Genomic DNA, 25,697 nt, shown 5'->3' on the forward strand with positions numbered 1-25,697 from the left:
GACTGGCATAGGTTAGAGCAATCCCCAGGCCACTCTAATCTCTACAGAACTTGGGTCAAAGCATCAGGGAATGCCATTTATTTCGTCATGTACAATGGGGTTTCCTCTTAGTGGAGAAGGCCTTAAAGTGTGATAAGACAAAGGACAGACAAACTCAAGGTAATATTTTCTAGTCCTTTAAATAAACTAATTAGTAATTCTGTGATGTTTTACAGTATTAATATCTGTTCAGAAACTTTTTTGCAACCTTGCATTCCGTTTCTGTAGTTGCCTGTGTTATCCTTAAACCAAAAGCTTTCCTAAGAAAGAGTAGGCAGTGAGTATACAGGAAAAAGATGTGGCTATTTCTCCCTAAGCTCCCACCCCAGTGACAAAGCAGGTCTTAAGAGAGCTGGATGAATAAGTAATATAAAAAGTAAAATACAGTGATAACTAGTGCACCAAGTATGGGCTGGCTTTGCCACTGGCGGTCATGTCCTTCTCACTGCCACAGCAACCTCAGGCTACAATTTCATTTCAGAATAGAGTTGCCAGCACAGACCCAGTTGACTGCATCAAAGTGTTTCTAACACACCTTTTCCAGACAGAGGAATAACTCACTGCTCATAAGCCAAAAAAGCCTAAACACAGATTTCTTTAGTCAGGCAGTGTGTCACATGAGAGGTGTCCATGTAATAAAACATGCTTCCAGTGTGTACCAACCTAAGCCCAAAAACTAAACATCCACTTTACATATTATTAGTTTTCTATTTGTTTTTATCTTTAGTTTTCTATTTGTTTTTATCTTTTACAATGCCTGTCTTAATTGGTCAAATATTTACTAAGCATGCACCTAAAGTCCAGTGTTCACAGCAACATATAATCCATTCATACATGCATTTTTTTAGCGTACATATTGCTACTGTATAATAATGTAGGTGCATGTAAACCTTTCCAGTTTATTGCTGAGTACAGATGTCCTCCTCATTAGTCTATTAAGCAGCTGCTGATCAGTCTTACTTTCAGGCACTGTCCCAGTTTGATTGCACAACTACAGTATTGAAGATACCCTATTTTCCAGGCAGCGTAGCTTTACTTTCTAATCAGCATGACGCATAATTAGAATCCCATCTTGTCTTTGTACTTTCAACCAACTTTTGATTCAAGAATCTTACCAAAAGGTCTTTAGATTAATCCCAAGTAGATAGCACATCAAAATATAATCCTTAATTTTGCATGTATTTTTAATGTTGTTACAAATTAATGACTTAATTGTAACAAGTTTTACCAGAGTTTGAATACACAGAAAAATTCTCTTTGAGTTGCTATTTGTTTTGATTTGAGAGTAAATTGTTCAATTCTCCCCACCCACTTCCAGATGAAAAATGTTTCTGTCTTTACAAACACTCCAGAAAACTACAAGTGTATTTTTAGGACTGTTATCTTATTTTGCAAACCCACTTGTCTGAAGCAACTGAAGAACAAAACAGTAAAGAAGGTGAGGCCAGATACTTTTGTAAATGTTATGAATGGGAACACTTTAGAGGTTATTTGAAGAAATGAAAGGCAAACAATACACATGAGAGAAAAAAAAAATTAAAAATAATGGAGGGACAGCTCAGTTGAAAAGGATCAAAATAATATCAGATTGTACTTTTCTCACTGAGCGAACTCAAGTAAAGGTAAACAAATGTATTTTTGTGGGTTGTGGTTTTTGTGGGAGTTTTTTTGTGTTTTTCTTTTTTTTTAACCAATGATAATACTCTTATTTATAAGTGGATGCTAGTTCCTCAAAGAGTAATCTTTTGACAACAAGAAAAATTGTGGAGACACCAATTAAAAAAAACCAAAACAAAACAAAACAAAAAGACATGCATTGTTTCAATCTGTCCTGGGTATGGGAATAATAGGCCAGGTAGCTGCGAAAAATATGTGTGTATATATAACTATGTATCTGGGTGTAGGTGGACTGAAGGTTTCAGAACCTGGTTAAAGTCTTAAAAAGTACTTCATTTAACATTTTGTGTATCATTAAAAAAATTGATTATTGCAAGAATAAGGAGCAACCCAATACAACCTTAAAAAAATCATCCAGCTGAAGCAATGCAAAAAGTTTTGCCTACCCTGCTGTTGATTTTCTTTTTAAATTTGCTTTAGTGCTTTTGATTTACAAAAAAATTCTTAACATAACTTATCACAAGTAGTAAAGTAGTACATCTCAAAGGAAGAAAGGTTGTCAATCTGCAGAACACTAACATCTTAAGTCATTTTTTGCAGTAGTGTATCAACAGGACACTTCTACCTCCACCTTCTGTTCAGATAGTGACTTGGAAAACCATAAAATAATTGCTAGTAGGCTGCTTTATGCAGAGGACAGAACAAATAACAACACTATGATCTTATATCCCTTAAGGGGAAAAAATATTTTGTCTATATAAGTTTTAGGTGTGTGAGCTTCAGCATCTACTTAAAATACTAACTGGATTTATTTCAGCTTCAGGGAGGAAGTTTAACATCAAATCCAGATTAAACAAAGCCAAATAAAGATTTATAACTTACCTATTTTCAAGACCATATACTGATCCCATACTGCTGTAACTACTGTTGGTCAACGGAGATGTTAACTCAGGGTCTGCACGTGTGAAAGACTGAAAGAGTTAATGTCTCAAACATTGCGGTGGGGCAAGTTTTGCATAATGGCAAACTCTGCCTAACAACCAACCCTGCATAACAACAAACCACAGGACTTGCCAGAGGGTGTGCAGTTCCCTGTTCTGACACACTGAGCAGGGCAGCTTATCATGCGTGGCCAAAGATCAAACAACAGTCATGCCTGCAGAGAGGGAGAAGTTAGTCCCCAAATGACCCCCAAGCCCACTGACCCATTTCCCAAAGGTTCTGGAAGCACAAACTGTGCATGACACATAATTAGCCAAATGAGTTTGAGTGCCTGCCTAAAGAAGGGGCAAGGAGATGATAAAAGGACACAAACTAAAGCCTCACATGTTCGCGCACCCTCCGGAACTGGACCCCTTGGCTGGTGGGACCAATGCTGGACCCAGGGCTGGTGACATCCTTCTCTTTTCTCTCTCTGTCTCTTTCTTTTTTCCTGCAGTCCCAACACCTCATATCTTTAGACATAAACCGTTGACTAAGTCTGGGACTAGGAGTGGATGCAGCCACCCCCAGGCCCTTCTCTGAGAGGCAGTCTAGAAAGCAAGGGAGTCCGCTCTGAACCTTGTGACTCAACGGGAGGGCTCTCCTTTTCTTCCCTGAACTGATTCCTAAATAGGCAAGACTTGTAGTATATGTTTGGTGACGTATGGTTCACACATATTACACAGTTTACTGACGTAGTTTCATGCAAATTCTTGTTGTGAGCAAGTAAAAGTTGAGTTTTATGAGTTACAGGATCCCTGGTGTCATTTCACCTTAATCCTGACCTGGGAACTGGCAAACCTGAGTCGCTGTCCTGAGAAATTGGGATGTGACAGCAAGTTTACTCACATGATCTTAGAACTTGAACAACAAGATTACAAAAGACTTTCATAAATAAATAGATTATACAATTAAGAAAAAAATTGTGCTATTTTCTCTTTCCAGTTAATTATCTTCCTTGTACTTTGATCCTTGTAATAGAATCTTTCTCTAGATACTTCTCTCTGTTTACATGCAGGATTTATCTAACATGACAGGGTGGTGTACTCCAGGGAGTCCTGGGCTTTTGCCTTCTTACATTAGGACTACAGAACATTTGGATTTCCTTCCTGCAGAAATCAGGAATTGTGGTAGCCCAGCCATTCACCATCCCAGTGATGGCTGAGACACGCTAGGACACTGGAAGCTGCGAAGTGCTCTTGGTCCATCAACATAATCAAGAACCACATCCTGAATGAACTCTTGTCTTGTGGCTGACTGAGATTACTGTGACTTTTCACACCATGAAGGTCAGATTTTTGAATAGAGCAGATTCCAGATAGGATTTTTCCAAACTACTAAGTACTTTGCTCTAAGTATTTCTGAAAAGCCAAACAGGTGCTTACCTTCATTTTTCAGTGCCATTTTACCTTTGAAAATCTGACCTATATTTATGAAAAATTTCTCTATTTTAACCAGATTTGTCAAAAGATCTACAATAACAAGTCAGATCAAGGGTTCCTCTAGCTGGATAGTATGTCTGCAGTGTTTTCATTACAGTCAGCTTATGTTATAGCCATGTTGCATTTCTTTATTTTGAGTGAAAAAACCTTCCTAATTTTTTCTCCAACTTTTTTAGGCAAATAATTACTAAAACTCTGTATTTCCTTTCATTTTCAAAAAGAAGCTTTAGATCGTCTTGATTTTGTACCATCATACATCTGCTTTGAACTTTGTTAATAACTTCATATATCCAGGTCAATGGAGAATAATCTCAGTAGTGCTTCATTCTTTATATTCCCAAGGTCAAGCACTCTTCCTCAAAGTACAAAACCAACCAATCAACAACAACAACAATATTCTTCAGGGAGCTGTATAAGAATGTAGAGAAGATAGTTTTAATGTGAGTATGGTTGAACATCAGCACAGGTTGCCCAGGGAGAGTGTGGCGTCTCCATCCCTGGAGAAACTCAAAACTGGACTGGATGCAATCTGGAGCAATCTGATCTGGCCAAGCCTGCTCGGAGAAGGGGTTGAACTAGGTAGTCTCCAGAGGTGCCTGTCAGAGCTCAGCCACTCTGCCACCCTGTAGAGTAGAAAAACCACCAGGAGAACTGACAAGAAAAAGTTGCCTCAATTGTACTGAGAGATCAGTACCTAGGAATGTATATTAATCTGACTTCTGCAAGCATTGCTGTGGTCCAGGTACTCCTTTGTGTCCATGTGCTTAGGTCTGTCTATATGTTCTGTTTCTGAATATATGCAGCATTTCTAAATTAGATATTGCAGGATATGAAGATCTTTGTGTGCTAATACATAGATCGTCCTTGTACCCTGAGGTGGGGTAGAGTTCAAGTTCCTCCTCTCCTACCTCAGGGAACAGTTACTCACATACCTTCCCCCTTGGCACTGTGGGGCACACCAATTTCTTGGGCCATAGGATCCTGCTTCTAACCTTGATGGGGGTGACCTCCCCAGGGATGAAGCTGGGGTCCCTGTCCTCTTGGTGTCCAGCCACCGTGCCCACAGCAGGCTCAGGGCCACCCTGTATGAGGAAGGGGTTTGTGAGGCCAAAATTTTGGATTGGGTGAGAATATTATGACCTACATGGCCCTTTCATGTCCTTTGAGAGCATTTTGTCATCTCTTACCATGTATACAAGTTGTAAAGTTAGGAACTCTGTCTCCTGTCCTTGCCTGTAAAAGAATAAATCAGATTTTTCTATTTATTTTAACATAGGAAGAGAGGGTTTCAGAGGGGCAGGGAGAGAATGTGTATCAGTGGGAGAATGACCGCAAGGCAGAGGGGACAGGTGTGTGGTATAGTCTCTATGACAGTGTTACAGGTGCACGACTAACCAAATCCAACAGGTGTTAAGACTCAGATTTATTCTTCAGCAAAAGTTAGTTAGAAGTCCGGTAACGTTTTATAAAACCACAGGCTCAATGATGTAAAGAGAATTAATACTACACGGCCGACTTAAGAATCCCCAAGATTTAAAGTGATGGCTCAAAATGCGCGTATCACTCCCCTAAAAGCTGAGGGCTCTCTCCCTCGAGGAGTTACCTCGGGCAGTGCCCCGACCCGAGGGGGAGTCCCCGACTGCAGACCTGCTGCTCCGAGGAGGACTGCCAACGTGTCCTCCGGCGGGACCCCGTTTATACCCCTGTCGAATCTGACCTGTTGTCATTTAATTCTATTGGCTAGGAGGGTCACCTCGGTGTACCTGGTGCATCTCGATTGGCCAGTTCAAATTTCAATCTGCAGCCTCCAGGGTTTCCTTCCCCTTCTCCCTTCCTGGAGAAGTTTCGTTTCCTGCTGGCAGGATGGGGGGGCGGGATGTACTGCCACAATCCACCTGTGACCACAGTCATGATTTGACTCGTTTCCTTGGAGTGGTAGTACAGTCACCTCTTGCCTCCAAAGTTAAAAGGGGGTGCAGTTTGGTGAGTTTGACGCTCATTGTGGGTCATTGTTCCCTTCTGGTCTAGAACTAAAGTGGAATATCGAACACAGGAATATTCAGTGTATGGACAGTTTAAAGGAGTATACTTAACCTTTAGTACAGGCTTTACTACCAAGCGTTTGATAGAACTTACTGCAATACAAATTACAGTAATCATAACTACAAGCATTATTAAAGATTAGAGAATGTTGGTCTCCCACCCCGTGACAGAAACAATTGCCTCCGTGTGAGATTTCAGAGCGTAGCGTAGTATCATTCCAACCCCACTCCGTGAAAGAAAATCTGAACATATCAAAACTTTTCCCAACCAGTTGGTCCCTGTTGCAGAAGCAATTGCCTCCGACTCTCTTGCCATATTCTCTCGTTGATTTAGTCTTGAAGCCACATTGACACATTTGGAGTGAACACAGCAGTTGTCCATTGACATGTGCAAAACTTTACATATACCTTTCTCTTTCTTTGGCATCTAATCCAATACAGCCCAATTTTTGATAGTCTTTTTACCGATATGTTATAACTGATTGTTTGAGAGTCCCCAAATTGTTAGATGTAGCATTGGCTAAGGTTGATAGCTGTAAACTCAGTTCTAGGGTGCTCTATCGATGTTCCTTGAGTACCATACAGTTGCCCCGATGGAATTTCAGGGCATAGCATAGTACCAGTCCAACTCCACCCCGTGATCCCATGGGTTACTTGGAGGATATAGTCATATCTGGTGTTTCATACTGAACTAGCATTTACTGCACCTGGTGACCAACTATAAACAACATGAGTATAACCTCTTCCCCCATCCAATCTGAACCTCCAACTATAATTGTTACATTGCTCTCATGCGAGGTCAAGGACTCGCGATATATTAATGTCCATTATTTTGCCACTACATTATCATCCAGATCTTCACCATCCATGCCTGTCACCACCATCACCATCAGCAAAAGGACTGGAATGACTCGTTCCTTCACGGTCCTGTAAAAAAGCACAAACTAGGCCTCGGTCTTAAAACCGGGTCACAGGGTTAGAAGTCCGGTATTATCCACTGGGCACTGATGTGGTGAGTCTTTCCACTCCCATGAGATGGTCTCAGAAGACCAATGTAATCAACCTGCCACGCGCTCCAAAGAGCCTTGCCTTGTCTGATATGCTGGGTGGGAGCTTGGTTTGGGTGATTAGCTTTAAGCCTTATTTGGCATTGCGGGAAAGCTGTAAGAATTACTCCACAGGTTTTCATAGACACTGGCCAACCCCTAGATTGGCATTCATAATAGAGATCTGCTTTCCCTGAGGGGCCTCGCTTGATATGCAACCATTCTGCTAGTCTATCCCAATCCTCCTTCTCACTGGTGACCATCCTGATTTGGGCCAGGTGGTCCACCTGTTGATTCCATTTTGCAGCTGGGGTTCCATCCCGAGCATGTCCCTTCACCCATCCCACCTTTAAAGGTCGGGATCTCCCTATTGCCAGGAGACGTTGCCAGTCCTCTGTCCTCCACACTTTCACATGACCGACTTCCCACTTACTAGATTCCCACTGTCTGTAGCACCCTTAAAGTTGCATAAGAGTCAGTATAGACGATGGTAGCACCATTCTCTATGGCCAGTAATAAAGCCCGTAGTTATCCTACTTGTGCACTACCGTCACCCTCTTCTTAGACTGTCTTCCCAGTAGCAATCTCCAGTGCCACTGCTTTTTATTGCCACTTTGATCTCACTCGATGGGCAGATGCATCTATGAACCACACTCCTTGCATATCTGAGCCTGCCCCAAATTCAGGTGCCTCCTCAATCAGAGAAGGTTTATATGGTTGACCCAGCAAGGCTGGGTCAGGGTTTACAGGTTGCTGTAGCTTGAAAACTTTAGTCGGACCCTCTTTTAGTGGGAGCAATTGGCTTATCCCTTCTAGGTATGCATACCATTTCCTCACTGTGGCCTTTTGGGCTATTCCCTCTGGAGGAGGTGACCCACTGAGGATTGAATTTAAGAGAGAGAAAGGACCCTCTACTATAACATCCTGTGAGGTACGCAGCTTTTCAGCCTCTTTAACTGCTCTAGTGAGGGAGAGGACCCCCTTTTCCCAATCTGAATATCGTTGCTCCATTTCTTTGAATGCAGTGGAAGAGAATAATAAAGGCCTGGCTGGTCCCTGTGGCCCCTTTTGAAACACACCACAGTATGAGGCATGTTCGGCAAATCCCCATTCCACTCTCAATGGATCTTGTGGGTGCAATGGACCTAGTCTCTGACAAGCCTTAAGTTCATCTTTCAGAGTGGTGAGGGCTTCTGTATGTTGCAAAGTCCAATCCCATTTTCTGTTTTTTCGGAGCAAGTCATAAAGAGGGCGGCCAATCACCGAAAATCCTGGTATATGTTTTCTCCAATAGCCCAAGGTACCTAGCAGCTGTTGTAATTCTGGTTTATTACTTGGAATCTGTCCCTTTTCAATTGCTGACAGAGTGTCATCAGGTACTGCAACTGCCCCAGCTATCCACCCTGCCCCTAGGAATTTGACTTCTTGTCCTGGACCTTGGCATTTAGAAGATGGAATGTCTAGCTCATTCTTGACCAACAGATTCCAGATGGCCTCAGCCACTTGCCCTACCTGTTCCTTGTTGTCCCCACCAACTAGGATATCATCTATATATTGATAGATGTGGACACCTGGTGGTACCTCCACAGCATCAAGGAGCTTGGCTAAAGCATTGTGAGCAACAGTAGGGGAGTGCTTATATCCCTGGGGAAGTCGATTAAAGGTATATTTGGTCCCTTCCCAAGTGAAGGCAAACTGGGGTTTGTCCTCTTCCCTTAGGGGAATCATAAAAAACATATCTTTGACATCTAAAGCAGCCATCCATGGGTGGGCTGCAGCCTGTATTGCTGTTATTACTGAGGTGATACTTGGCATGGCCAAAGTTAATGGTGGGGTATTATGTAGCATCGCTACATATCAAGGTGCCGCGATTAGATCACTGGTCGGCCCGGACCAGGGAAGAGACAGATAACACATATGGTGTGAACGCCAACTCCGTCCTTTATTGCGCAGTTAATTCCTTTTATACTAACAACGGTAGGTGGGATTACTGATATGTCATAGAGAGGTGACAACTAGCCTTCTACCTTTCAGTGACATCGCGAGATCTTCCGAACGCCGTACCCTACATTTCCCCCTCCTCATGTCCAACTAGCTCCTATTGGTTACACACACTATTCACACATTATTCATGCACTGTCCACGCGTCCAGTTGCACTTAATGATTGGTTGTATCAACACTGTACACACGCATAAACATAAAATATAATTGGTTATACTGACTAAAACATACGAGACTTATCTCAGTCTAATTGGTCAAGATAAACTGCCGAAATGAGGTTGTTTGTGCCAAGTTCTCTTTATCGTGGAATGCACACTTGTGTTCTTCTAATTGGTATCTTTCTTATTTTTGTCTTTTTGTTTATTCTGTTCAAGGCCTTCTAAAGGCGTCTGGAATGCTCTTGTGACCGTTAGCTAAATATGTTCCCACAACAATTCCCCCTCCCTTTTTCTATTAGAAGAGCATTAACAGATTTAGTCACCACCATCCGCGAACTCAGCCCAGCAATCGGTAGGTGCCAGCTTTACGTGGGCATCCCCACAGAGGCAATGATGGCCTTGCTGTACACCAGCCCGATGCTCTTCGGAAAATCCCGGCATTTGTACATTTGCAGAGGAACAGATTTCAGCACACGTGGCCAGCGGGTGCTAAAATTCGCCTCAGTTGAAACATAGGGAGCCTATGGCACATGCGGTCGCTGGCCAGGCGTGCCGCACCAATCATAGCCATCCTGTCTATTGATTCACGGGCTTTGTGATGTGGTTGCAAGGCACAGAGAATCTTGACCTGTTATGTTGGCTAAGGTGACTTACAAGATCTATGAACACAATTAATTAAACACAGTAAAAGCAACATTATACCTAATAAAATACACAAGAATAAAAGAAACGCTGATTTTTAACAAAGATACAAACCAACTCCTAAGTCCCCATCCCGCAGCTGAATGCTCTAAGCCGAAATGACAGCTTTCTTAATTGCGATAAAGCTCTTGCAGCTCCTTCTTGCTTCTGCAGTTCTGTTATCTTGTTTATTAATTGCTCCAGTGTCAGAAATTCGTAGCAGATACCCAAGACGTCACAAGCCAGGAAAGGATAACAGCAATCTGTAAAGAAAAACACTCGAACACTACGAGGTTAGGGCAGGACGAACCATACGACTAGGGACCCATTTCAGTAGCCCTTCAGGCGTCTGTACACAGGCGTACCCCCGCTTGAGGCAACGCAGCTCAAACAGTCCGTCCCATTGGCGTGTCTGGGGATCACGCACACGGACCAGTGGGTAGGGGCCTTTCTCTTCCATAGTTGTAAAATGTTGTTGTGCCGTCGTCTGGTCCAGGTCCCCCCGAATTGTCTGATTTAATGAAGTTAACGCAGTTAACAGGAGACGCTGTGTACAGAGAACAGGTGAATTATCCCGTAAGCAGGAGGGCTCCGCCTGGTCCCCCTCCCTAAGACGATCTAGCAGGGTCTTTAAGGTTCGATGTGCTCATTCTACAATGGCCTGGCCGGTGCTGTTATAAGGAATGCCATGTACAAGGGCTATACCCCAGACTGCACAAACTCGTTTCACCTTTTCCGCAGTATAAGCTGTACCATTATCCGCCTTGATCTGTTGTGGAATCCCCAGCTGGGCTATGCAAGCATGCCAGTGTTGTACAACCGCCAAGCTATTCTGCTTCCTGTGCACTATAGCAAGAATATATTTACTATAGGTGTCTACGGTAACATGCAAATACTGTAGTGGCTTAAAGGGAGCATACTCCGGTCCACTCATGTTGACTGCGGGCTACTTATGCTAACTCTAAATAATCAGGCTCAAAGAAATGTTCCCCATTTTCCATGAAATCCCCCACAATTTCCCCCTTTTTTTTTTTTATTTTTTATTTTTATGCAAGCCAAGTTACATGAAATGCTTTTGCAGTCATACGTTCAACTATTTTTATAATATATGGTACAATTATTACAACTGCTAATACTACATTTAGAATAACTAAGCCATGCATAAGCAAATCTTTCAACCATCCCGTAATTCTCAAACTTGTTAGCCATCCACTTAAACCTGTGTCAGTTATCGTGAGCCTTTTACTGTGAATCATATTGATATCGAGTGTTAGTAACGTAAGTTGTCCGAGGCTACATGGCCTCCTGTTAAGTTTCGATGGAATACCTCTCCCACGCTCTATTCCCACAAATTAAAAACATCCCCGTAGGTAAAGCAGCTGGAATAGAAAAAAGAGTGTGATATTCTGGAACAGATATAGTTACACCAAGCTGTAGCATTTCTATATACAGGCAAAATAGCATTTATATTCTGACCCTTTCAAGTGGTGTTATAGGTGTAATTAAACATCACACAGGGATTCATGATGACTGATCTTAACAACTCTAACTCTTGATGTTCTTGTAATACTTGAGGCAGGTGCGCATACAGCAGGAAAAGTAAACATGGTATCTCCTTGCTGTAGAGCTTTTTCTCGACAGCGTTGCATCATACGTTCAAACATATCATACACATCAAACTATGTGTATTTTTTTCCCAAATTAAGTGAATCGTCATGGATTAGACAGAGGCACAGAGTTAGAGGGAGTAGCAGGAGAAAGAGTTACAGGCAGTGCAGCCGTTGTAAGTTCTGCAGACCCTGGAGAGGGAGTACCAGGCGATTGGGGTGGGGGGGTGGGGGACGGCGGTGGCACGGCAGCGGTGGAGGTAATGAGGGATATAAATCCGGCTCTTTTTCAGAGTCCACCCTGCCTGATACAAAAGAATTACTATCAGAATCAGAATCCTGCTCATTAGGGGCCTGCTTACAGACTGCCTCCTCAAAAGCAGTATCAGGTTGTACCCGCCCGCAAAACTTGTTGCAAGGCCGCCACTATAGGACGTGCTTCCCGGTGTTGCTCTCTCTCCAGTACATGGCGTATCATGTTACCTAGGGACGAACCCGCTGGCAAATGAGAGAGAAGCGCTGCGCTCTGTGGGTTAGCTTGAGCCCTAGCACATTCAAGCACGATCGCCTCTTTAGCCGTCTCCGGAAGGTTTGCCGCCTGCACAGCAAGCTGAAGCCGATCTAAAAAGGCAGTAAACCTCTCAGCAATCCCCTGCCGAACTTTCATGCAAGGGGGGTCCGCTCTATCCATGGCCGCGACACGCCTAAGAGCGGCCAAGGCAGTTGTTGCAACTGCCATAAAGTCACGCCCGCACATGCCCTGTGCCTGTGCCTGAGGCGTTGCAAACCGTCCCTCTCCCATGAGCTGCCGAAGCACCCGCCGCAACTCCTCTCATGGATACTGGGGGGGGGGGGGGGCCCATCAGGTCCCGCTGGTGCCGCCTCTGCAGGAAAAACCTCCGTCTCCGCCGCACCCTCCGTGCCCATGTCCGCAATCAAAGACGGACCACTCTGCGAGCCCCGCTCCACGGCCGCCCGCTCCGTCTGAGTCCGACCCGCTGTCCCCGCTGCTCCCGAGGCGGCGCTGCACCCGCAGACACAGCAGCTCGCGCCGCCAACCAGCACGCCTCAGCCTCCCATCCCGCCGCGACCACCTGCTCCACCTTCCCCCAACTCTGCGATCGTTCAGCAGCTCCGCGCTCGGATCGGAGCAAGGACTCCCGAATCTCTCCCCAATTTGGGGGGCTCAAAACTTATCTAGGAAACTCAATGTCCCCCCGGCGCAGCATCCATTGGATGCATTCGCCCGTGGGGCCCCTCCTAATCGAACCGCGGGCACCCACCTCATAAGCTAACACCTTTAATACCTTAATCGCTTGCGCAAGCCTCATCGTCGCCTGTGCGGCCGATCACGTCGGGGTCACCACTATGTAGCAGTGCTACATATCAAGGTGCCGCGATTAGATCACTGGTCAACCCGGACCAGGGAAGAGACAGATAACACACCTGGTGTGAGCACCAACTCCGTCCTTTATTGCGCAGTTAATTCCTTTTATACTAACAATGGTAGGTGGGATTACTGATATGTCATAGGGAGGCGACGACTAGCCTTCTACCTTTCCGTGACATTGCGAGATCTTCCGAATGCCGTACCCTACAGTATTACTATTCAATCTTCTATAATCAATTGTTAGTCGCCACCTTCCATCTGATTTACGGACTGGCCAAACAGGGGAATTGTAAGGAGAATGTATGTGACTGATGATCTCTCTCTTCTCCAGATCATTAATTACTTCCAAAATGTCCCGCTTGGCCGCGACTAGAAGTGGGTATTGAGGGACATGGGTTACTTTAGATTGCGGTAGTGCAGGAGCAATCTGCAATGCTCTCACATGGATAGCCTCTGCCTCCCTGCCCCCGGAGCTCCACACCCTACCATTGGGTAGATACCATTGTCTGCCTGCCAGCACATCAAATCCCAGTATATTTCCCTCATAGGGGCTTAAAGCCACGTCCACAGCTGTCATTCTTTTTTCCCCCGGTAGCCAAAGTTGGGTTCGGGCTATGGGGTATTCTTCTGTCGTCCCTAATGTTTATAGCCTTTCTTGATGGCCTAAAACCCAGCTCGCTAGCTTGTTGCTCATTTAAAGCACTCCGGGGGCTCCCACCGTGCGGACCCACATGCCCTTCTGTTTCAATAAGGGGCCACACATCCCTTTCCTCCAATTCCACCTTCAGATAATCTATTTCCCCTTGCCTTTTAGCAGAATCACTCTTTCGGTTCTGTGCTTGAATCCAGCAGGCGCCCAGGAGGGCCCACACGCTGCCTTTGCTGTCTCGCGGACTACTTCCGCAGCATAGTTCTACTCTCTCCACAACCGCTGCCGGGTCGGACCACTTCTCCTTCGCCCAGTCCAGACCTGGGGGAGAAGGGCTGCAGCCGTGCCTCCGTAATAATTCCTCCATTAACACCATCCTGCTGACTACGCCAATTTAAAATGTTACGGATGCATGACTAACCAAATCCAACAGGTGTTAAGACTCAGATTTATTCTTCAGCAAAAGTTAGTTAGAAGTCCGGTAACATTTTATAAAACCACAGGCTCAATGATGTAAAGAGAATTAATACTACACGGCTGACTTAAGAATCCCCAAGATTTAAAGTGATGGCTCAAAATGTGCGTATCACTCCCCTAAAAGCTAAGGGCTCTATCCCTCGAGGAGCTACCTCAGGCGGTGCCCGATCCAAGGGGGAGTCCTCGACTGCAGACCTGCTGCTCCCAGAAGGACTGATTCCAACGTGTCCTCTGGTGGGACCCCATTTACACCCCTGTCAAATCTGATGTGTGGTCATTTAATCCCTATTGGCCAAGAAGGTCACCTCAGTGTACCTGGCAGGTCTCGATTGGCCAGTTCAGAGACCCTGTGGCCTCTAGGGTTTAGTTTGGTTTTTTTTTTTTCCTTCCCCTTCTCCCTTCCTGGAGAAGTTTCGTTTCCTGCTGGCAGGATGCGGTGGGGGGGAAGTGTGCTGCCACATCTTCTAACACAGCATTATCCTTTTTATCCCAGTGTTTGTCAGATTATTGTGGGGTTTTTTTCCCTAAAAACAGAGACTATTCTAAAGCTATCAAAGCTGTAAAAGCCTCAGTTCTTAATATATATTTAAAAACATGAACCATTTTGAAAACTGTTGTTCACCCAGCAGCACCTCTTGACCCCAATCAGAAATATCTTCATAGCTACATTCACAGATTACTTGAAATAATTAGTGGTTTTGAATATTGTAATAACTGTAAACATCTTGCAAAAAGGCTGAGGTGAAATTCATTAATAAGCTACATGCAGTTTGTTTAGTTATTTCCATGCATTTTTGGTATCCATATCTATTATAAAGATCAGTGCTTTATACAAGCTAAATAATCTTAATATTCTTAGCCACATTGACCACTTTCAAGTATTTAATTTTTCATCCCTTTGTATGGGTTCTACTTCAAATTTACTACCTTTGTTAATCTGTATTTGTGCATTACTGTGATCCACACTATTTTGTGTAGGCCATAACTTTTATATAAGTCAGCACCAGCCAAGATATAACTTTCAGCTTGGTTTTGTAAGGAAACAGGGCTTTTGTGGTCACCCTATTTATGTTTCTGTCTTCAATACTTACACTCATGTTTTTGATCTTTTTTGACTGATTAGAAATAAATTTGAGAGAAAAGAAGAAATCTAGGCAGCTAGTTGGATGTAACATTTGCATATCTGCAGTCTTTGTTTTGGAATCTGTCTTCATGGTACAAAGATAAAAGGAAAACATAATTCTTTCTTATGTGTCTGTATCACCAACCATTTATAAGCCATATATAGCTGTTCTTAGAAGACAGTCCTACAAGAATATAGTTGTTACTTAATGTAATGTCAAATTGACTGGTGTAGCACTAAATCATGTAGTTTTATTTTAATTGTTATTAATTTAAGTATGCATACAATTTATTTTAACTCCACAGACTATATGTATATTAGTCTGAGAATAAAAACAATTTAAAGTAATTATGATATTTATGTTGTCCATCCCCATTCTGCCAATCCATTTTAATTACAGCTTTCACTATTCTACCAGTAATTGACCTGTGAAATCTGAGGCAATACTCTTTCAGAAATATACTAAACAGGGCATTTATCTTATGAACAATTATAACCCTGGTAAAAAAAAAAAAAAAAACACACTTTTTTTTGTCACTGAATGACCATTTTCTTTAAATAATGATTCTTTGCTTTTTAATGGGTAATTTAACAATATTACCTGTCTTGTCAGGGACATGCTTGATATTTTCTTTATCTATGGGGATACCTTCAAAGATATATGGGAAGTTAGACGCACAACGTGCTTTTAAAAACAAAGTTCCATTTCTGCTTTTCATGTTGCTCCCCAGTATAAGTTGAAAATGGATGCTGAATTCTGACACCCACTCCCACCTCACTCCACCCACCAAAGCAAATGCCCAAGCAGACACAATATTTTCATTCTATGAGACACAGATTACTAAGTCATTTGCCTAATCAAGGCTTTTAAGAAGCCAAACACAGTTACACAATGTGTAAATTTTTCTTTTTTCTGATAACTGCAAATTTAAGATGACTTGTAAACTCTTTAACTTCATACATTATATTTTGGCAGCCAGAGACTGTGGGGTTTTTTTGGGGGGGGTGGGGTGGGGTGGTGTTAAGTGCTAATGAAACTATACTTTTTATTGATTAAGAAAAAAACCAACTAAATATTAGGAGCTTGGTTTTTTGTGAACAAATAATGACTTAAGGAAATCTGTTTACTGAAACAGTTTCAAGTTGAGAATTAAATATCCAGAAGTTGAATTTATAAAAAGAATGTTTAGATTTATGTCTAAATATCTCCTAGCCAATCAATTTAAATGTGAGAAAACAAACTAATTATTAAAGACAGTATATTTTTAGATACGAAAAAGTGGGCATACAGTATGCATTGATTCTATAATTGTCAAACATTATCTTCATCTAGACAGGTTATATGACTACGAAGGAATTATGGAAGAAAGGAAACTGAAAAATTAAACTTTTCTAATTTTTTTTTTTTTTTAATGATAACCAGTGATATGGTTTAGGAAGTGATGGTTAAAGATATTGTGCATATTGGTACATAAGTGAATTTGAAGAGATATAATATGTCTGTGACAGAGTTCAGTAGCTGACAACTGTTTTGAAGATCTGGACATTTTGGGACAGTTTTTGTGGTGGTTCCTTGGCATTGCAAACTTTGTTGTGGGAGGCATAATAAGAATGTAGAAGGTGTGAAGAAAAGAATATAATACGACAGGACTGAAAAACCCATAAGTTTCCGGATGAATCTGAAGTTTGTGAGGTAGCTTGGAGCAACCCAAAGAGACCATGCAGCCCTAAAGGCTGCTTCTTACCCCCTGTCATCTAAATATTTCATTAGAGGGACAGGGACAAGAGCACAAGTCCTCCCTGTCTCCTCCATCTCTGTATCTTCTGCTCTGCACTGTATTGACTTAAACATGCACACAAATCCTTACCTGGACTTAACTCCTTACCTGGACTTAACTCCTCTGTCAGCAGAGAATACAAGGATAGCAATGTCCAAAATCCTACTGAAGGTATGTTATAATGTGCAGTCCTAAAATACATGTATGGCCTTGCAGTTTCTTTGCCTCCGACTTCGGTTTATTCATCTCAGTCCATCTTCAGTTTATTCTCTCATCTCTTAGCCTGGGAGGATTAACCTTCCAGATGTTATCCTTTCTAGATTTTGCAGGATAATCAAAGGAAAGAAAAGGCTCTTATCTTCTGTTCAGACCACTGTCTGACACAGACCTTTATCTTGAGACTGACTTTTACCTGGAATTTGTCACCAAATCTTGCAACATTCCTTTCAAATTTTTATCCTTCCCTCCTAACGTTATTGCTCTGCAGTTTGTTTTAGTTACCTCACTCATTCTTTTTTCTTCTCAGGACCAAGTCCTATAAATTATTTTTTCTGGGGAGTTTGTATACCACTGACGATCTCACCTGCAATGCCCCTTTCTTCTTTTCACTGTATTCCTCTTCCCCATTGAAAAAAATAATCCTGGCAGTCTTTCACAAACTGTATCAGTATTTCAGTGTCTTCAGCTGAGAATAGACACAATTATATACATACACACATGCAAGGAAGTTGTTGCTTACTATTGTGTGAAGACAAGATTCTGTATTTTGCATGTCATGCTTATTAACATAGCTCCTGGTTATCAACAAAGTGAGTTCCATAGGACACAACAGATAATATATAAATGCCATTTCAAGACTTTTTCTAAAACCAAGATATATTTTAAAATAAAGAACATTGATGCCAGGGGGAGTGTGGGGCAGGGAAAGTTGCTTATCTTAATGTCCTGTGACTTAAAATATTTTATTTTCTGTTTCCTCGCAAATCCTGATGTTGAAATAAAGTTCTTGTGTTGTTTATTAAAGGATGAAAAGCTGCAACAGCATTACAAAGCAGTTCGAGAGAAAAAAAATCCTTTTAGAAGGATTACGTGCAAAAATATACTTCAGAAGTAGAGATAGCTATAGTCAACCTAGTGACAGAATTTATCAACTCAGTGTTTGAAGATCCCTTCTTTCCTGGAGAAAGCCATTATTTTTATTAAAAGCTGTGACAGTATGGTGTATACTATTAATAAAAGTATCATACAACAGTGTCACCCAGTAACTGTATCACAATCATAGTCCCATGCTGGTTTTCACTTGAACAATTACAGACTATTTGAGCTAATTAAATCATCTTTGTCATTAAACTTCATACTATTTTCCTCAAGCTCCATAGCATGCTCCATTGATCTGCTAGCAGTATGTGAAGACCCAGAAAGAAATGTGAGGAATTGTCTGTCCCCAAATACATTCAGCTTAAACCAGAGAGTTTAAAGAGTGGTTATGTGGGAGAGCTGCCATGGTGGTTCTTTACCTCATTAAAAGTAGTAGACTTTTCTCACTCTGCTGTTTCAGATGACCGTTTGTTATAGAAGGGATGATGACATCAAATATTAAGGGTTAACCCCATCATGCAAGCAAAAAACTTACCTGCATAGAGGAAAACAACAGAGAGCTGCAAAGAGTTGTGAATCAAGAGGTGAGTCAAAGGCAGCCAAGTAACAGGAGAAAATCTAAAACTTGTTAGGGATGAAGAACTCTCATGCATGAAGGTGTTAAATAGCATTAGCACAATAATGATAATGTGCATGAGGGAAGGGAACATGAGTAATTGGACCTAAAAGCTGTTTGTGCAGTAAAGGGCACACCAAAGACCTAGACTTGGCTTAAGATTAAAGGGTAAATGTATAATTTTACATATGTGAGCTTGGAGCTTACTCTCCAAGAAAAGGGGAGTTAGTACTTAAGTGAAAGGACTGGCAGCAACATTTTAGTACAGTTTATATGAGTGGTCTTTCTCCTATCTAAGCAGTGTCAGATTTAGGATTCTGAAGGTGCAAGAAGTCAGCTGTTACTGTAAGCCACCCAGCTGGCTGTCTTGGCTGCAAAACAAAAACCCCCAAAGCCAAACAAAAACCCACCAAGATCTTTCCTCCAAGAAACAAACTACCTTCTCCCCTAATAGTAAAAAACCCACCCTTATTCTGCAATTCATATCTTTTCAAACTGCTTAATGTGATTGGGTGAAATTATTGCTAACCACACATTAAATGTTCAGCAGAAAGGACTCCAGGTTCAGTACGATGAAAATTATTTTGATTGTGGAGAATGAATGTATTATGATTTGTCTTGGGAGAAGGTTAAGTTGATTAAAGAAAAAAATCATATAGAATTTATTACAGAGCAGAGAACTGGTTGTGAACACAAGGGCAAAAGCAGAATTAGTGTTAGGGGCTAGGAAGTGGTTATGAGAGTGTAAGGTGTCTATCTTCATGTGATTATTGGTGAGAATTGATAATGGTTTGAGTGGATGCAATGAATTGATATTTTTTTCCTCAGGAATAAACTTGATTAGCATGTGTTTAAAAGTGGACAACTGGCTTTGGAGTTAATTAATTTTCAGTGACTGAGAAAGCAGAAAAGGTAGCTGCTACACTGGAAGCTGAAAGAAGTGTCATCCTGAAATAAAGCACAGAATAGTGCAGTGGACTGTGTTATGTTTAAAAAGGACAACAGGAAGTCATGGTACTCTGCCATTGAAGATTAACCTACGTTTGGGTGTATTTGAGATGATATCCAGCACACTAGCTGACTCAGAGGCAATGTGATTACAACAATGACTCTTACAGAAAGCCCTGACAGGGGTAGTTTGAGGAAGATTCTCAGCACTGAAAGGAGATTCACACTGTGGAAAAGGTTCTTGCTACAAAATGTGCTTTTGAATTTGTAACCAAGGATTTTCAGAAGCAAGACCAAAAATATGAACTAAGTTCTTTCTAGTACACATGATTATTTAATGTTCCACACGTGAATTTGTGCCCATCTCCTAGCTTGAGTGCCCGATGAGATATTTTTGACAAATACTACTTTAATCCAATGCATGCTCGTAAATTGCTGCTCATAGTACAGAAGCTGTTTCAAAGACTTCAAGCTGTGGTACTTGTTCAAGACTTTTCATAAGCTCAGTGTATTTTAGCCGCTGTCCATTGCCATTCCATGAACACCAAATGGGAAGAAGGGTCTACTACAATAACAGCCCTGCTGCAACCCCCTGACAAAATACTTTCAGTGGATTTTCTATCAAAGGTTATTTCTTAACTAGAGAAGCCCAGACAGAATATACAGTCTACAGCATCATAACTTCGACAGTAACATATCTATACACTAACAAAGACATATATGACATGTTATGCCTGAACTTAACCCATTTTTGCATATGGGTGTTTTTCCCCACAAAACTGAGATCACTGCAAGCGATAGGAATGAAGTTCTCCTTTTAGTCAAAGCTCACCAGGTTCACTAGTGCTAGATGAACTTCTCTCTAGGAATCTCACCTTTGGCCCAGAGACTATCTTGTGTCATCATTATAGCTTAACTATAGGACTTTTCTAAGAAACTAGAGAAAATTGTGACAAAGTATGCATATGTCTTTAAAAAAAGTACCCATCTCAGGGGATTTCTGACACTACAGCTTTCTATTTTTTGGTACATACTTGCATTTGAACTGCAGTCATGTTGAAGTATAGCAATTGTGAGTAAATATTGAAGCAGTTGTGCAGTTGTTTACATGTTAAAGGAATTCACTGCTAAATGAAATCTCCACTTATGATCTAAAATGAAAATAGAAGTAAATTTTTTGTAATCACAAGTGCACAAATTGATGAGATTCTAAATAGCTAATTATTGTTTACTGCTTTTTTGGGACGAATATAATTTTTGGGAGTTGGCTGAGTAGAAAGACATGCTAATTAGTTTCTATTTTCACTTTCACCTCAGATTTAACTGGCTTCCATAGAGTAACACTTACTTTGAGGAAATATCACTGGTATGGACCCTGCATAAAATCAAAGGAAATGCTACCAGTACCTATTCCTGTGAAAGCAGGTCTAAACCTGGACTTTATTAAATCCAGTAGTATAAGGGAATAGGGATAGATTTGTATGATGCTCACCTGAAAATGAGTAGTCAGATTTCAGAAAATGATGCATATATATAATTCCTAGAATCATACAGTAATTCAGGTAGAAAGACACCTCTGGTCATGCCAGCAACCTACCCATGCAGAGTAGAGCCAATTTGTATCATGTTATTTGGGGATTCATCTGGCTGATGTTTCAGTATCTCCAAGGAGTGGGAATTGCAGCCTTTCTAGGCAATCCCCTCTAGTGGTTTGAGTATCATCACTGTGAAATATTTCTAATATCAAACTGGAATTTCCCATGCTCCAGTCTCTCTTTCTTCCTCCGTGTACCTCAGGATGGGTCTGGCCCTTAGTTTTCTGAACCTTCCCACAGCAGTAAGCTCTCTCCCTGTCCCTTTTTCCTTCTGAATAAGGAAGGCCTTCTTCAACATCTCCCTCTTCTGGTACAGCATGAAGCCTCCTTCTGTTCCTGTCACTAAAATAAATGAAAAAATGTGAATTAGTATCATCCAAAGCTGAGAACAAAAGTAAAAAGATGACTACATTACTTTAAAACGCTGCTAAGCACAGCATTTATATGCTCCTGCAAGGCATTGTAAATCATCTGCTAGTTTTAAGAAAATACAAAACTTTTTTCAGGTTTAGATGAATTCTTCTGATACATGTTATAGTTGTTGCTTTTTGAGAATCAGCCTTCCCCCCGCCCCTGAAAACAGAGGAGCATTTACTCTAGTACTAGTATTTAGCATTTACAGACCAGTAAATTTCTCCACTATCCTCATTTGGCATAATATAAATGAAGAATTCAGAGGAAAATAAAGTGCAATAAAAAGACTTATCTTTGCATTAGGCTTTTAGATTTTTATTTTTATTTAAATAAACTAGCACATCAAGTTGATCCAGTGCTGACAGACTTCAAGAGAAAGACTTTAAGGATTAAGTCCTTAAAGGTTTTGAAAGGAAGAAAAGTAATACAGCCATAAACATCAATCATCATAAAAATCACCCACTACTTAAAAGGAAAAAAACATTGAGACTTAAATAAGAAAGTCAGGATATAAGGAGTCACATTTGCAACAAGTAGCTTACAATCCAGCTTTCCAGTGTATGAATGTATGTGGAGCAAGCTCTTGGCAGCACTGCAAATAACATTAAATCTGCTTTAACATGTTTTTGAGGAGAATACCTTGCCTGAGAATGTTTAAAATGTGCTATGATTTCAGGTATGCCCAACTTTTGGGACAGGTCAAGCTCATACTTGACTTGAAGCATCTTAGATGATGCTACCCTTTCTGGAGCGTCATTTGAACTAAGGCAGATGAGACACTATTTTTGGTTTTTGAATCTGCATATTGAGCATATTCAAGGGAGAAAAAAAAAAAGTGCAGTCTGAAAATCATTTTGGTACTGTAGTCACAAGTAAAATAACTGATTGATTTAATTCTCTACAACATAAATCAATTACAACTTTTCAAGTTAAACCTACTAAACTGATTTTTCCTAATGCTGTAAGAGCAGAATATGGAGTTTTAAAATCTTTTGTAAACAGATATTATATGGGTATTTCTTTCCAAGGAAAAGACTAATTGCAACCAATTACAATAAAAGCAAAAAGTTTGAAAATAACTGCAACAACTCGTACTTCAAGAAAATGTACTTCTACATGGTCAGCAAACCTCAGTGTGTGAGTAGAGTAAATTTTATGCATGTGTTGTAATCTTCATTTACTCATGAAAAACAATGATGGATGCTTTGTAAGTACAGAATTGCACAATGTGTGATTCTGCCACCTATCCTAAATTTTGGATTGTCAATTAGTAATTCAGTACATTTCTTCTATGCCACCGGGCTGGTGAATTAAAAGTTAGTGAAATAAATGACTGTTGACTGAGTGCAGATTTTTTTAATTACAAAACCTCAGACATACATATTATATTCCTACATTGCAAGCTAGAAGGAGAAAATAAAGTTCTGGAAGCCAAGACACTAATGGGAAATGAATTAAGATCAAGGGAAATGCTATTATAGGGCAGTGCAGGGAAAATAAATGAAATTTATTGAAAGTTAAAAATGAATTTTATAAATCTCATTTGGAAATAGCCACATGAGGCCATACTGCACTAATTTGCATATTTTTGTATTTAATATCACTTTTATTTTTATCCAGTTTTTCTTTCTGTGTTATCTTTAGACATTGTATGTTAATACTAATTTTAACAATCTGTCTAGAAAATGTTCTCATGGGTTTGACAGGTAGGTTTTATTTGAGTACATATGGTCTTAACCTCTCAAACTTTACAGGGAACAATGCACCTTATTATGTACAAAAATCCTTTTCAGAAGTGAGTGAAAAACATTGCACTTTTGGTTTAAGAAACTAAAACCGAAGTTAATTTTCCTGTCCTTATTCAGAAATGTAAAGCAAAAACCTTAGTATGTGTGCACTTATGCCTGTGCAGGCACTTTATCAGAAGTACCCATCTCTACATGATAGTCTAACTGTATCATTATGTGTAGGTTTCTAAACACTAAAAAACTGCAGCTGATAAAGGTGCCTTAAATACTCAGAGATATGCTTTCACTGAAATTTTTTGACCATAAAAATACTAATTTATTTGTGTATGCATATGTATTTATTTTTTAATATATTATTTATTGTATACATTTTGACTAGCATTTCAATGCAGTATATGGCTACAGATCAAAATCTTTAGAAATCGATTTTCCGTGTTTCCTGGAACACTGAAACATCAACTAACATAAAGGACTTTCTCAGTTCTTAAAATCTAATAGTGTCTTCTTCCTCATTGTATTTTTAATTTCCTACATTTAAAAAGTAATTTGACTATCAAACTTTCAAAATGTTTCATGTTTCAAAACTTCTTTCCACCACACTCTTCTTTTTTATTACAACATTGCAACTGCATTTTTTGCTGTAACTTTTGAAAACATTTTCATCTGCCATTAATAAGAAGATAGGCAATTGGAAAAGATTCAGGCATATACAACCATACTAAAGAAAATGATGAGACATTTTCAAACAAGCATCACAAATTTATCAGCTTAATGTTTCCAGGCTTTCTTTGTTTTAGATTTATTTCAAAGGAAGCTAGTGAACAATTTTTGGCAGTGTCTCACTGCAAAGTGAAAATATTCCTGAGATTAGAAAAACATCAGAGGTGAGTTCTGAGATATGCAACTCTTTAATAATGTACTACTAATGATGTTATCTGTGATTACTAGCATTTCATTGTCTTTCTAGAACTGACTACAAAATATCAGTAGGTGCAATGCCAGGATATTTCAAATTTTCAAATGTTAGGTTGCTACATTAGAAAGAAACAGTCAAAGTTTTTATTAATAAAGGGAAACGAACTACTATAAAGATTCTTTTCCATTGTTCAATTTCAGTATATCATTAAAACAAAGACAACTGAACAAGAACACTTTTGTAATTGCATTATTTTATTTTGTCGTTAGTTATTAATTCTGTCCCACTGAGAATCATTCAGTTATTGTGATTTCACTGTGCCAAGAACAAAATAATTAGCTTAGACCTGAAGTAACATGAAATACAGCATACATCTATAATAGCCAAAGACTTGGAAACATCTAAACTGCTGCAATATGCACACAGTACCTCTGGACATTGCATCCACTCCTTGGAAAAATAGTTGCAAGTCTATTGTGTCATTTTCAGTTGTAGTCCAGAGCCTCTAATGTCTGAATTTACAGGAGAACATACAAGACCAGCTGATTTGCTTAACATTAACTCAGCTAAATCAGTGCTTTATTCTTTTGTTGTTCTGTACTGTATATCATCTACTTGGAAGGCATTTAAGTATTTTGGAAGACACTTAAGTACCACAGAATCTTTGCATTAACTTTAGCTTCATCTTTGCTTATAAATCTCCTTTGTCCCTTCAATTTTGTTTTTCCTTCATACTGGACAAAATGGAACGAAGACAAGACAAAGTGCCTTAAACACACGGACTTTAACTTTAGTTGTCAAAAACATCTCTTTTTTTTTTTTTTTATACTGTACAACAATAACTATAAAAGTCTTCAGTCAGCACCCATTTTTTCTCTATTGTCAGTTGTCAATCTATTGTTGATACACCACTATTGTGCCCTCAAATGAAATAAAAGACAGGAGAAAGAAGATCTGCCTTCTTATTCTGTCAGGCATTAAGATTTATGGACTTTTCCCTAGCTTTTGTTGTTTCTGAAGTCTGTTTACCAGAAAACTCTATCCCCTTTAGCAGAAAAAAAATCCCTGGCTTCTGCACCTTCTCTCTTTTCCTTAACAATTGTGTTCTCTCCCTGTTCTTAGTCAAATATATTTATAAATTCCACAGATGACTGAAGTTCACCATATAATATTTCCAGTGGGTGATTATTGATCTTCCTGTTCCTGATGATTCACTTGTCTCCTAGTCTTATCAACTCTTGAAGTCATACCAACTCTGTGCCATACCCTGTAGCATTTAGGGTGCTTCTATTATCTTTCACTTCAACTGCTATTGCAAACCTCTCTTTAT

Source organism: Aquila chrysaetos, chromosome Z (assembly GCF_900496995.4).
Source record: "Aquila chrysaetos chrysaetos chromosome Z, bAquChr1.4, whole genome shotgun sequence".
In the NCBI taxonomy this organism is placed as follows: domain Eukaryota; kingdom Metazoa; phylum Chordata; class Aves; order Accipitriformes; family Accipitridae; genus Aquila; species Aquila chrysaetos.